This window comes from Trachemys scripta, chromosome 4 (assembly GCF_013100865.1).
Source record: "Trachemys scripta elegans isolate TJP31775 chromosome 4, CAS_Tse_1.0, whole genome shotgun sequence".
In the NCBI taxonomy this organism is placed as follows: Eukaryota; Metazoa; Chordata; order Testudines; family Emydidae; genus Trachemys; species Trachemys scripta.
The window spans coordinates 48258393-48271892 of NC_048301.1; the positions used below are offsets into that span (position 1 = coordinate 48258393).

At 44.5% G+C, this 13500-nt stretch overlaps 1 protein-coding gene across 3 annotated transcripts in view; it reads right to left on the minus strand.

Moving 5' to 3' along the window:
* Positions 1-13500, minus strand: part of AKAP6 (A-kinase anchoring protein 6) — a 383199-nt gene that overhangs the window by 221548 nt on the left and 148151 nt on the right. The window lies entirely within an intron of this gene.

Here is a 13500-nt window from a genome sequence, read left to right on the forward strand (position 1 = left end):
AGTAAGAGCAGGAAATGATAAGGGAAAAGAGGCATGGCACGGGTGAGGAATCAGTAAAAGGAGGAGAAGGCCGATGTCTGGGGAAAAGGACACGGTGGGTCTCAGGTCTTTTTTTAGCTTGATAAAAACTAGGATCCAACTCAGAATGTAAAGAAAGGTAAGGTGGGACTGGAGGACAGTAGAATCAGACACAGTGAATGATGCCTCATATGCCATTGTGAATGTCACAATTAAGGAAATCTGTGTTTCTCAGATATTCGGGAAGAAGAAAAGAGGTCAGTTTTGCAGACTCAAATGGCTGGACAGTACAGATAAGGATCTAAACTTTTGGATGCTTAATCCAAATGAAACCTGAACTCTAACCCATTTGAACTTCATCCTCTCACCACATTTTATCATTTTTGTTTCTCATATTTATCTGAAAATGTTTTCATTCCGAAACAGATTATAATTGGGTATGTCTCCTGGGGTCTCTGGTTATCTTGAAAATATTTTTTGTACTGTTGTGTCATTTTCCTTTCATGCTATTTTTCCTACCAGTGTATCTGACAGGTCTCAACAGCTGCCAGGGAATAATCAAGTGTGCCCAAAATGCTGTACTAGTATGGGATACACTTAAATTCCTGTTGTGCAACACCGTTTTGCTGTCAGAGCATCAAATACCCAGAGCTAAGTCTTTTCTAAGTTTTATACTCTCATGTCCCTGTCTCAGCCAAAAACTAGCCAGACTGTACTGACCAGCTAAGAGAGAAGTAATGCAAATCTTTTTTAGGTCACACAATCTTGTCTGACTCAACTGTCAGTCCTGGGACCCAATCTTGCTAACATTTGCCACCATGTAAATAGGACTACACATGGGAAGCTAATGGGGCTACCCATGGTAGTAAGTGTTTGCAGGATCACACCACTAAGTTGTAACACATACCCACTTATTACACATTCCTAAACTCTTCTTTTGTCTTCTATGGGCAATTTTACAGAATACTGAACCTTAGTAGAAAATATAGCAGGTCTTTCAGCACCAATAGTTCACACACATGAAAACTGCTTTTATTCAGAGATCTCTTACATGGATTCAGTGGTCCCTAAACCCTGCACAAAACCCAAATCCACAGATTTGAACAATGCCCCTCTCGACCCATCAGCTATTTATACAGTATGGATCCTGATCAAAGGGTGTGGCTCAGGCCCATCTCTAATCTGTATTTTTAAATTTTTAATAAAGCAACTGGTTACTTTTTTCTTAAAATGCTGCCAATATAAATACTGATTGATGTTGAAACTATTTATGCTAATACAAAGATACCTGGCGATATTAAATCATTCCCTTCTAATAATTATTTTAAATGTTGTGTTGGCAACTTACCTTTTTCAGACTATTTCATGGGTAATTTATGTATTGGTTATTAGCCTAAGTGCACCCAAAGACTAGCTAATCATCACTTGCCAATTTTCCATATTATATGTACTGTACTTGTATATTTGGTTTTGTTCCATGTCCAGAAAACAAATAGTGTTTTGTTACCATCATTCCAGGTCAATAGGGTGACCAGATGTCCCAATTTTAGAGAGACAGTCCCAATATTCAGGGCTTTTTCTTGTATAGGCTCCTTTATGCCACTTTTCCAGATGAGGTTTGTTGGGATGGTGCCAAATTGGTGTGGCCATACTGAATGAATGGTGTGAGCATAACTTGACATGATTTAAACATGGCTGAATGGCTGCAACGGATCCTGGGCGCAGGTTCCCTTTAAGCAGAAGCAAATTTGATACAGAACTGGCAAAGTCTGCATGTACGATCGATACTGAACCTATTGGTTGGCAAATATGGGCCCATGCAAAAGTAAATATCACATGTATAAAGTTCCAGCATGGAGCACAGATCAACCTGGTTATAGTGACTTTACAGCAAGAACACCATGCAGAGATCCAGAGTGAATGATTGATGAGTGAGTAAATGTGGGGTGATCTTTCTTCAGTACCACCCCCCTGAGCCCCTTCTAAAACACTAATTAGGTAAAATTAGTAACCACACACCCACTGGGCATGCTTTTAAGACATGTGACTCCTTCGAGGAAAAAGAGTATAAGAATCAAGCAAAGTAAATTGCTGTTGGTTGGGATTTCTTAATTGACGCTTGAAGAAGCAACACTGCTAGACAGAATAGCCAAACCTCTGCTCCATGGGCTTGAGTAGGACTGTGAACCAGAGGGGTCTCAAGGCAACCAAGGTCTTGCCTTTGCCTTGAGGGAATCTGAGACAGACCAGAGGGCTAAGAAGAACAGACTGAGGGGAAGAAGCCATCTATAAAATTGGTAACCACCTTCTCTGTTTGCCAAGCAGGAACTGCGTGAGGCTAGCACAGGGCCTGTTTGTGCATGTTTGTGAAAGAGAGCCTCATTAAGAGGATTGTATAGCTCTTAATGTATAGTTCTTAATGTCTAACGTAAGAATTATGGGCTTAATATAACCCTTTACCACTTATGTAGTTCCTTCTCAATAAACTGCTGTGTATTGCAGATAATTACTGTAGAACTTTTTCACTGGTATGACAGTAATCTGCTCACCGGGAGCCAGTAAAGATCCATTTCAGGGGTAGTAGCGCCCCCTGTTGTCAACAAGGGTCATGGCGGCAGTATGGAGAGTAGAGAGGACTGGATCTCCCTTTTCTTCCACAACAGGTTCCAGCTCCTCCTGGGGATTCCCCAGCATTCCCAGGCTAGCTGGGAGACATAATCCCTCCAGCGTGTCCTCGGGGCCTTCTCTGAGTGGGACGTTCCCAGTAGAGTTCCAAAGAAAGGCTCCCATGGTGAATCCTTATCAGGTGCCTGAACTACCTCAGCTGGCTCCTCTCAATCCAGTGGCTCTATTCCAAGGTTCTCCCGAATAGCCGAGCCCCTCACCCAGTCTCTGAGAGTAAGCCCAGCCATCCTGTGGAGAAACCTCATTTCCACTGCTTGTACCCATGATTTCATCCTTCTGGTCATTACCCAAAGTTCATGACCATAGGTAAGCATGGGATGTAGACTGACCTGTAAACCAAGAGCTTCGTCTGAGAACTCAGCTCCTGCTTCACCACCACAGATCGGTACAATGCCTGCATCATTGCCACCGCCATACCAATCCGCCAGTCAATCTCACGTTCCCGCTTACTATTCCTCATGAATAAGACCCCTAGATACTTGAACTCTTCCACTGAGGACAGCTGCTCCCCCTTCACTTACAGACAGCAGGCTATTTTCTTCAGGGGAAGGACCATGACCTCTGATTTGGAGATGCCGATTTTCATCCCAGCTGCTTCACGCTCAGCAGTGAAATGTTCGAGTGTGCCTCAGAGATCACAGTCTGAAGAAGCAAGAAGGACATCATCTGCAAACGGCAAAGATACCACCTACAAGTCCCTGTTGAGGTTGGTGGAATCTAAAGCCCATCTTAAAATGAACTTCACTTAATATCAAGAATATGAACAGAACTCTCGCTCTGAGAACAGAGGGACCGGCTAGCACACAAAAGTGGCACTGGCACCTCATGCTCCTGCAACACTTCCCACAAGAGATCTCAGGGAACGCGGTTATATGCCTTCTCCAGGTCTACAAAACAAAGGTAGATCAGATTAGCAAACTCCCACAATCCCTCAAATATCTGCAACAGAGCTGGTCCATTTTTCCACGGCCAGGATGGAATCCACATTGTTCCTCCTGAATCCGAGGTTCAACTAACGGGTATAGCCTCCTCTTCAACACTCTGGCACAGACTTTGCCAGGGAGGCTAAGGAAAGTTATCCCTCTGTAGTTGGAACACACCCTTTGGTCTCTTTTCTTAAAGATTGGAACCACCATCACGGTTTGCTAGTCCAGAGATACTGCACCCGCCTTTCACGCAACATTGAAGAGGTGCATTAACCACAACACCCCAACATTTTCCAGTGCTTTCAACATCTCCGGGAGAATCTCATCCACCCCGCTACCTTGGTTACCACTATGAAGGCACTTTACCGCTGTAGTAATCTCAGCATCAGAAATAGATCTGATCTCACTGGGGGTTTCCGGCACTAGCTCCTAAAAGTAGGGCGTGTCCACCGGGTTGTGGAGTTCCTCAAAGTGCTCCTTCCATCTCTTAATCTTCTCAGCTGATTCAGCGTTTCACCACTCTTGCTGAGAACAGCCTGTGCAATGTCCCACCAACCCCTCCTAAGGTGATGAATGGTTTGCCAGAACACCTTTGAGGCGATCCGGTAGTCATTCTCCATGGTCTTTCCAAACTCCTCCCAAGCCCGGGCTCTCTCTTCAACGACTGCCACAACTGCAGCCCTCTTTGCCAGCCAGTACCTCTCAGCCAAATCAGGAATCCAGTTTGCAAGCATTTCTCGGAAGGCCTCCTTCTTTGCCTTGACAGCTTCCCTCACCACTGGTGTCCACCACGCCTTCAGGCCGCAGCTTTTTGTCCTGCCTCAACAATTGAAGCCCTGAACATTGTCCTCTCAGACTCAATGTCCAAGACCTCACCCGGATTTCTTCTGGATGGGGGAATTGAAGTCTTTCCTCACAGGGTTCTCCACAAGACGTTTCCAGACAACCCGCAGTGATGATTTGGGCCTCCTATGTCTATCCAGCTAGCACCCCATGCATCAGATCTGACTCACCGCCAAGTGGTGATTGGTTGACCGCTCTGCCCTTCTCTTCACCTGGGTGTCCAAAACACACTCCACTCACCCCTCCCCAGTAAATTGTACAAAGGGCTTTGTGCCTTCTCTCTATGCTTGGCCATAGTCTAAGAGCTGAAGCTGACAAATGGCTCATGACATTTGGAGAGTGATCTACAGACAAAATACACACCCTCACCTAGTTATACTTTATACTTTACTTTTTTAAGTAGCTTTGTCAATAACTTTAAAGTGAAACTTTAAAGCAAGAAAGCATTTTTTCTGGCAGCCACAGGTAGGATTAAGCCCTGATTTTGAAAAGAATATGACAGTAGGTTCTTAAATATTACCAACAAATAAAATAATATTTGTAGCCAGATGCTATCACTACAAACTGTTTGCAGTGGATTGAGTTTGCTTTTACAATAGATTTCACAAAATCTATAGAAGTGCAAGTTCTCTTTTGTAAACCTAAGAACAGTTGCATATTTATGCTATTGCTTCTTAATTCAGAACATAAATTTCAACATTAATTTTGTTGCAATAAAATAAATTGCACAGAACATGTATTACCAGTAGAGGCTTCATTAAAGAAAAAAATATTCTTTTCATTAGAGAGTACAGGAATCTGGTTTACAATTTATCTTTTGCTATTACATTTTTAACAGTTCTGTACATTTTCATGTGTTTTGTTCATTTAAACAAGAAAGTATACTAAAAATCTGTCAAGCAGCTGCAGTAGTGAGATCTGGCCTCATGAGGGTGCTACATTACCATTTCTTAAAGGATTTTGAAATGCAGCAGAAAGGGCTAGGAGGGAAAAAAGCTTTTGCACTGAATTAGAATGGAACATGTTTGCTTCTGGGTAATTAGTGAATATATTGACCTTCTACTACATCCTTGACATGAATTATATGATGACCATAAGTCACAAAAGAAATTAGAACTCTTAATTCAGCATTTCCTACTGAAATAGGGCTAATTGGTTAGTAAAGGTTAAGTGTGTCATCTCATAAGAGGAATTTAAATTATCTGACCCATGAACTTGTTTTTCAGGTAAGTTTTCTGTGTGTTTAAAACCAGAAACTGGCAGACTGGTGATAGGTAACTCTCTTTAAACAGTTGCAGAAACCACTGTTCAATCACCACCATCTCTTCTATTCATTCTTTACTACCCTATCGTCCCCAGTCTGGGTGGGTTGTTTGAACCTGAAACATGATGCAAGACTCAGGAGGTGTGAACGCAAATGAATCAAAATCAGATGTAATGTTCACATTAATACTTTTGCAGTAGAAAGGCAAGATTCTCACGCTAGTACATATTGGAGCCCAACAGATAGGACTGGCTTAAGACGGCACCTTGTGTTCCAAAATCTTAAATAAAAAAGAAAGCAGCTAAAAATTAAGTTTCTAGACCTTTAGTTGGAAAGTTAAATTTCCAGTATCTGCCTGAGTCTACAGAGAGCCTGAAACAATACTGCTGGGAACTGTCCTGATTCACCATTACCGGAATGGTGTCTAATGTTGACAATTTAAAGGTCAGCCCTGTTAATGTTTCACTGCTGATCAAGTCTCCTGAAATATAAGGGATGAAGATCAGCTAAAGTCACTGTGTACAAAACAGAAGAGGGCTGAAAATATTTTGAAGATTTATGCATCTCAAGTCTTGGGGAGGGGAGAGTTTGGAGAATACTGCTGCTTCCACCCTCACCTCCCCAATTCATCTTCTGCCTGGCAGGATCTGCATATTAATTAGTGCTGATTCAAAGGAGCAACTGAGGCTTATTAGACACTATTGCTGGCTGAAGGAGAAAGGCTCTGGGAGAGACAGGTCCTGAGAGAAGGAATCACAGGAACTGAATAGTGAGAAGGCTTAGACTGCAGTTCATGTATTTTTATTTTGGAATTAGCTAGCTTTTCGTTAATGAAACTAGAGATTAGAAGAGGTGACATTTTGACCACAGCAAGTGAATAGCTTGTGTTTGGACTTGGATGATGACTCTACCAATTTCCACCTGCCAAAACACAACTGAAGTTTCCCAAAACTCTATTTTCATAGAATATCAGGGTTGGAAGGGACCTCAAGAGGTCATCTAGTCCAATCCCCTGCTCAAAGCATGACCAATTCCCAACTAAATCATCCCAGCCAGGGCTTTGTCAAGCGTGGCCTTAAAAACCTCCAAAGAAGGAGACTCCACCACCTCCCTAGGTAACGCATTCCAGTGCTTCACCACCCTCCTAGTGAAATGGTGTTTCCTAATATCCAACCTGGACCTCCCCCACTGCAACTTGAGACCATTGCTCCTTGTTCTGTCATCTGCCACCACTGAGAACAGCCGAGCTCCATCCTCTTTGGAACCCCCCTTCAAGTAGTTGAAGGCTGCTATCAAATCCCCCCTCATTCTTCTCTTCTGGAGACTAAACAATCCCAGTTCCCTCAGCCTCTGCTCATAAGTCATGTGCTCCAGACCCCTAATAATTTTTGTTGCCCTCCGCTGTACTCTTTCCAATTTTTCCACATCTTTCTTGTAGTGTGGGGCCCAAAACTGGACACAGTATTCCAGATGAGGCCTCACCAATGTTGAATAAAGGGGAACGATCAAGTTCTTCGATCTGCTGGCAATGCCCCTACTTATACAGCCCAAAATGCCATTAGCCTTCTTGGCAACAAGAGCACACTGTTGACTCATATCCCGCTTCTTGTCCACTAGGTTCTTTTCTGCAGAACTGCTACCTAGCCATTCGGTCCCTAATCTGTAGCAGTGCATGGGATTCTTCCGTCCTAAGTGCAGGACTCTGCACTTGTCCTTGTTGAACCTCATCAGGTTTTTTTTGGCCCAATCCTCTAATTTGTCTAGGTCCCTCTGTATCCGATCCCTACTCTCTAGTGTATCTACCACGCCTCCCAGTTTAGTGTCATCTGCAAACTTGCTGAGAGTGCAGTCCACACCATCCTCCAGATCATTAATAAAGATATTAAACAAAACCGGCCCCAGGACCGACCCTTGGGGCACTCCGCTTGAAACCGGCTGCCAACTAGACATGGAGCCATTGATCACTACCCGTTGAGCCCGACGATCTAGCCAGCTTTCTATCCACCTTACAGTCCATTCATCCAGCCCATACTTCTTTAACTTGGCGGCAAGAATGCTGTGGGAGACCGTATCGAAAGCTTTGCTAAAGTCAAGGAATAACACATCCACTGCTTTCCCCTCATCCACAGAGCCAGTTATCTCATCATTTTGCATCTGTTTAAATCTTTGTCTAGACTAGAATTTAAAGGTGTATTGTTAGAAGATGATAAACAAATTCTAACTCACGCATTCTACAAGACTAGTGTAACCAAAGCAGTGTATAAACTGGTTGAGTTAAAGCCTAGGCTCCTCTGTAGGCTTCAACTTGACCAGTTTAGTGCACATTACTGGAGTATATCCCGTCTTGTCTATATTAGACTTTTAGATTATGTTGGAACATACTGGCCAACAGCTTCTAACCACACACCTTTAATCCTTTCCTCACAAACCCTTCTAGACCCTTGAACATTTGTATTGCTCTTCTCAGACTCCTCTGCAACTTGTAGACCTATTTAGGCAGTATTATGTTACGAAGGTTGAACAGACTGGTGTTTAATTTAGTCCGAAGTTAGTAGCAATGTATTTTTAATACATATTTTTAAGAGAGTCTGATGATTGTCACAGCACTGTATCTTTCTGGAATGTCCCATGATTCCTAACAGCTAGCTGCATAAATCATAACCATTCAGTAGCCTGCATATTGGAGGTAGGTGCATCTTCTTACTCTTCCACATGTTTGACAAACAGGAAAGTGACCGACTAGCTTTGCTGATTCTTGTCTTCACTTCCTTAGTGAACCGGCCATTAGCAGATATTGTACTTTCACAATAGACGAAGTTATGAACTCTTTCATACTTTTCTTCATCAATCACTCATCTGCCAGCGTAGACAGCACTTTCTTATAACTCCATGATTTTGGTCTTCTGCATACTGATACCAAGTCCCACTTTGGCCATTTCTGCTTTCATGCTCACAGACCGTCTTTTCATTCCATCCAAGCTGGTATCCAGTATGACTATATTGTCTGCAATATCTAACCATCACAATTTATCTCTTGTCCAAAACAATACAAGTGACCTTAGCAGCAGCCGTCACCCCCCCCCCCCCCCAAAATCATAGAAAATTAGTGACCATTTCACAGCATTCTCATTTAGTATGAATGACAGTATCAGAATACTCAGAATTCTGATTACTGCTGAGTAGAGGTTGTGGGAAAAAAAACCAATAAAAAGTTTTGTACCGCCACAATAAAAGGAATATAGAGCATTTTGTACAATTACTTTTCATATTTGATTTCAAAAAGTTATTTCTGAATGTACTTGGAATTGATGCAGAAATTCCAGTGCATCACAGAATTCAAGGATCCCGTGTTGCAGACATCAAAGGGTCCAACCACAGAATTTTGGTTCAGCATGCCACAGAGGACACGGCTAACAGCAAACCTTGGTACAACAACTGACCTTATCTTGGATGCTAGAGATATGGGTGAGGAAAATAAAGAATGTACATGTAGCAAATGATGATGTGAGGAGAGTTTTCCCTATGTACTTCAAATTTTTAATAATATTCATTATTAATAAACTAAAAAATATTTCTGCTGCTCAATTAACTAGTAATTTGGCCAGTTCAAATCAAGCAGATGTTGTGTGGGGGTGGAAAGAAATATTTACACCATGTCAGTATCAGGGCAAAATGTATCTGAATAATTTGGAAGTATGCAGAAACATGTTTTCCAGATTTCTAGAAGGACTGAACAGCCTTGGCATGACTCGGACAGAGAAGGTGGCGTCAAATAAATTATTTAACATAGGTTCAACAAATTCCTTACTGTGAGGTCAGTGCTAGGTTCATACCAGTTCAAAATATCTCCCATTATAATGATATATCCTTGAATTTCTTTTAGTCACACTGGCTAAAATATTGCTTCTATTCATTTTTAGGCTGCGGTTCCTTCAAAAAGAAGGACTGACTTCAGCCATAAATAAAGAGTATTAGGCTGGAAAGCTTCATCACTAGAACTGGTTCCACCAGTCTTTGGCTGTCCTTAATGAAGCTTTACATTCAGATTTGACTCTCCAGAACAAAAATGCCACTCACAGAGGAATTACTGAATTATTGTTGAAATGTGGCAGTAAGACATTTATACCCGTACACTGAAAAGAGCTTCCTGTTCTTTGGCTTGTTTTGTTAAATCACATTTGCTGTGCAACAAAATGCAGACTAATGAGCATAAAAATGAAATGGTGCACATCTGCTTTTGTGTTTAGATTAGTAATTGTGAGGTGAGATAACTGTAAGAAAGAACTTGATTGTGAGTGAGATAGATATTGTGGTATCTGAGGTAGTTTTTGTTTATTATGGTTCATAATCTCACAAAAAGGAGGAGGCTTCTATTCCCTGTTATTCAGCCATACATATGCAACATAGATCAATTAAGAACAATAATTGTTGTTCACATTGCTCAGTCATTTAAATATACTGGGCCAGATTCTGATCTCAATCATACCAGAATAGAGGAACTCACCAAAGCAGTTCAAATTGGTGTAACTGAGATCAAAATCTGGCTCAATATATGGATACAAATAAATCTGAAAGTGAATAATTGCAAATAAAGCATGATTTTTTCCAGAGTTAAGGGAAGAGGCAGGGCAGAATTGCTAGTTATGGATGGGAGAACTCAGGCAACTGCAGGATTTGGCAAGATCTTAGAATTCTTTAAAAATACTCTGTTTGGTGGAACATTTGAGAATGTACACCTCTACCCTGATTTAACATGGTCCTCGGGAGCCAAAAAATCTTACCATGTTATAGGTGAAACCGTGTTATATTGAACTTGCTTTGGCCTCGAGCGTCTCCGTTATTAATAGTCAGCAAATAGCCCCGCCCCCATCTGACCCTCACCTACTTCTCGCCCCCGACTGACCCCTCAGAACCGCTGACCCATCCAACCCCCACATCCCTAATCACCCCCAGGACTCCCACGATGAGCCACGCGCCGCACTGGGACTTGTGCTAGGACCCGGGGAGCCGGTGCATGGAAGTGCTCACACCTGCTCGACCACATCAGCTGGGGTGAGCCCTGTTCACAAAGTGTGCCCAGCCCGGCGCAGCGGCTGAGCCTGCGAGGGGGACCAGGGTGGGCAGCCTCACCCGAGGTGCCCGCGTGCGCCTAGTCCCTGCCCCGTGCCCATGTGGTGCCAGGGGAGGGTGAGCCATTGGCAGGCGGCTCCTGCCATGCGTGCCTGCACTCAGCCCATCTCTCCTCCTGCGTAGAGCCCTGTGCTGCCCATCTCCAGTGAGGACATCGCGGCCAGCTGTCTGCCGGGGCGCACGGAGCCCCTGACTGCGGGCAGGTAGTGTGGCGCACTATGGACCCGGAGAGCCCGCTCGGCTCTGCTGTGAGTGGGACACAGCCTGCCAGCCGGGCCCACTGTGTGCCGAGCCCTCCAGCACCGGGACAGGGGCACCTGCATGGTTCCGTCAATGACAGGCACCTCTCCCTGCCCTGGATCCACAACATCCCCATGTGGACCAGTCCTCCCCAACTTCTCGGAGCCAGCTGGAGCGCGTGTGACGTTCCCTTGGACTGCAGCTCCCCTCCTCGGGCTGTGGATCCCCCCTGCTCCCTGTTCCCTGACCACCCCCCAAGACCCTCTGCCCCTATCGAACCCCTCGGCCCCAGCCCGGCACCCTTAACACGCTGCTCAGAGCAGCATGTCAGAGCCAGACATGCTGACGCGCTGATCTGCCGGAGCGCGCAGTCCCGCCCCCCAGAGCGCTGCTTTACTGCGTTATATCCAAATTCATGTTATATCGGGTGATGTTATATCAGGGAAGAGTGTATCTCAAATTCATTTTTATTCAGAATCCCCAAAACATGTTTTTTTCAAGCCAAATGGATCAGTTTACATCGTCTGGGATGAAATACAAACATGATTCTTTCTTACATATCTCTTCTTAGGCTGGGCAGATTATACACTTTGGAACTGGACTTTCTCTATCTAAAGTCCCACTCTTACTCTGGCCCTCTCTCACAATTGAGCCTGTGCTAGACAGGGCCGGCTCCAGGCACCAGCCCACCAAGCTTGTGCTTGGGGCGGCACCTGGAGGGGGGCGGCGTGGTGCTCCGGCTCCGGCCGCCGGGGAGAGCGGAGCCCCGGCTGGCTCTCCGGCCTCTTCCCGGCGCTCTGGCTGCCGGGGAGAGCGGAGCCCCGGCCGGGCTCTCTGCCCTGCTCCTGGGGCTCTGGCCGCCAGCGGAGCCGCGGCAGGCTCGCCGCCCTCCCCCCGGGACTCTGGCTGGTCGGGGAGAGCAGCCTGCGGCCGGACTCGGTGCCCTCCCCTGCCGCGCTGGGGGGGGCGGGAGGGAGACGGCCTGGGGTGGCAAAAAAGCCAGAGCCGGCCCTGGTGCTAGAACATTTCTAACACGTATTCTCTAAACAGTTTGGTCTGTCTTTTTTCCTGACAGGCATGCTACAAAATCAAGCAGAAGATTATATATTGGATGATTTGGTTAGCATGACTTGAATAATATCCTTCTATCCCTCTCCAATGTCCAAGGATACCATACTAGAACCTTGGAAGCAATCACCATGTTTAAACACAGTGATCACTATATTATTTCAGTAGTACTGTGGACAAGTCCTTATTTGCAGATTCCATCCAACCCATCTATTTACAAGGTTCATCTTTTTCTTCTGTATGGTCCTTTTCTTCCTCAGCTGTCAGGTTCTCTTCTTTGTTTCCTTTCTTAAAATGAGTTACCTCCATGGCAATTTCCTGCAGTATCCTGGACAAATCTTATTGAATTAAGTTTAAGTATTTTAGGAATTTGTTGTATTAAAAATGCAGATTTTTACGTATTATTGTAGGATGTCTCGCGGGGGGGGAGGGGAAACATGACTAATGTAAAAAAGTTGGGAAGCATTATGAGCTTCAAAGGACTATTTGAAACAATGTACACCTCCGGTTCTGCAAGAACTCAGACTTTTGACCGTTCGCCCCGAGGAGGGGACTTTTGCCTGCTGATCAGCTGAGGATCAGACCAGAGCCCCTAGCTGTATAAAGGAAGGACTCACAGATTGATGGAGGTGCTTGTTCTGAGCTAGCAGCTGTTATGAACTTGTGACCATGGAAGAAACGCTTGATGGGGCTTGAAGGACTGATCAACTGCCAGAGTCCTTGTTGGAACTGGAGTGATGTCTGCTAAGCTTATTTGCATGCAAGGAGGTTCTTCTATTGTTGTTAGTATGTTTTCTCTGTAATGCTTTCACTTTAAGAATACGTGTGCCTGCTTACAAAAAGATGTGTGGTAACTTATACCTAATGACAATTACACTATTTTAGCCTCTCAGCAAAACAGGCATGCTTAGGCAGTCTGGCTTGCTGGAGAATTCACAATGTAGACAGGGAACTGTGCAGCCTGGGAAAAACCCGGGAGGGGAGGTGAGAGAGAGGGAGAGAGAGAGAGAGAGAGAGAGAGAGAGAGAGAACACGGAAACGTGAGGTAATGACTGAGGAGGTGGGAGCCTAGAGTGGATGCCCTTGCTGAACCACAGCAGGGGAATGCAGCTGCTCTGAACTCTGAGACCACCAGCAGTCTGGAAGGAAATCCTATCTCCTTCAGATCTGAGCGTTAGAGAGTGACTATAAAATTGGCTTGGGGACAGTAAGGTGATGATGCTTGGGAAAACTTGTTTGGAGCAGCGGAAATCATAATGTTATCTCTGTGTTAAGCAGAGCAGGGACAACATAGGTGGGAAGAAAAATCACTTCAGGGGAGATAAT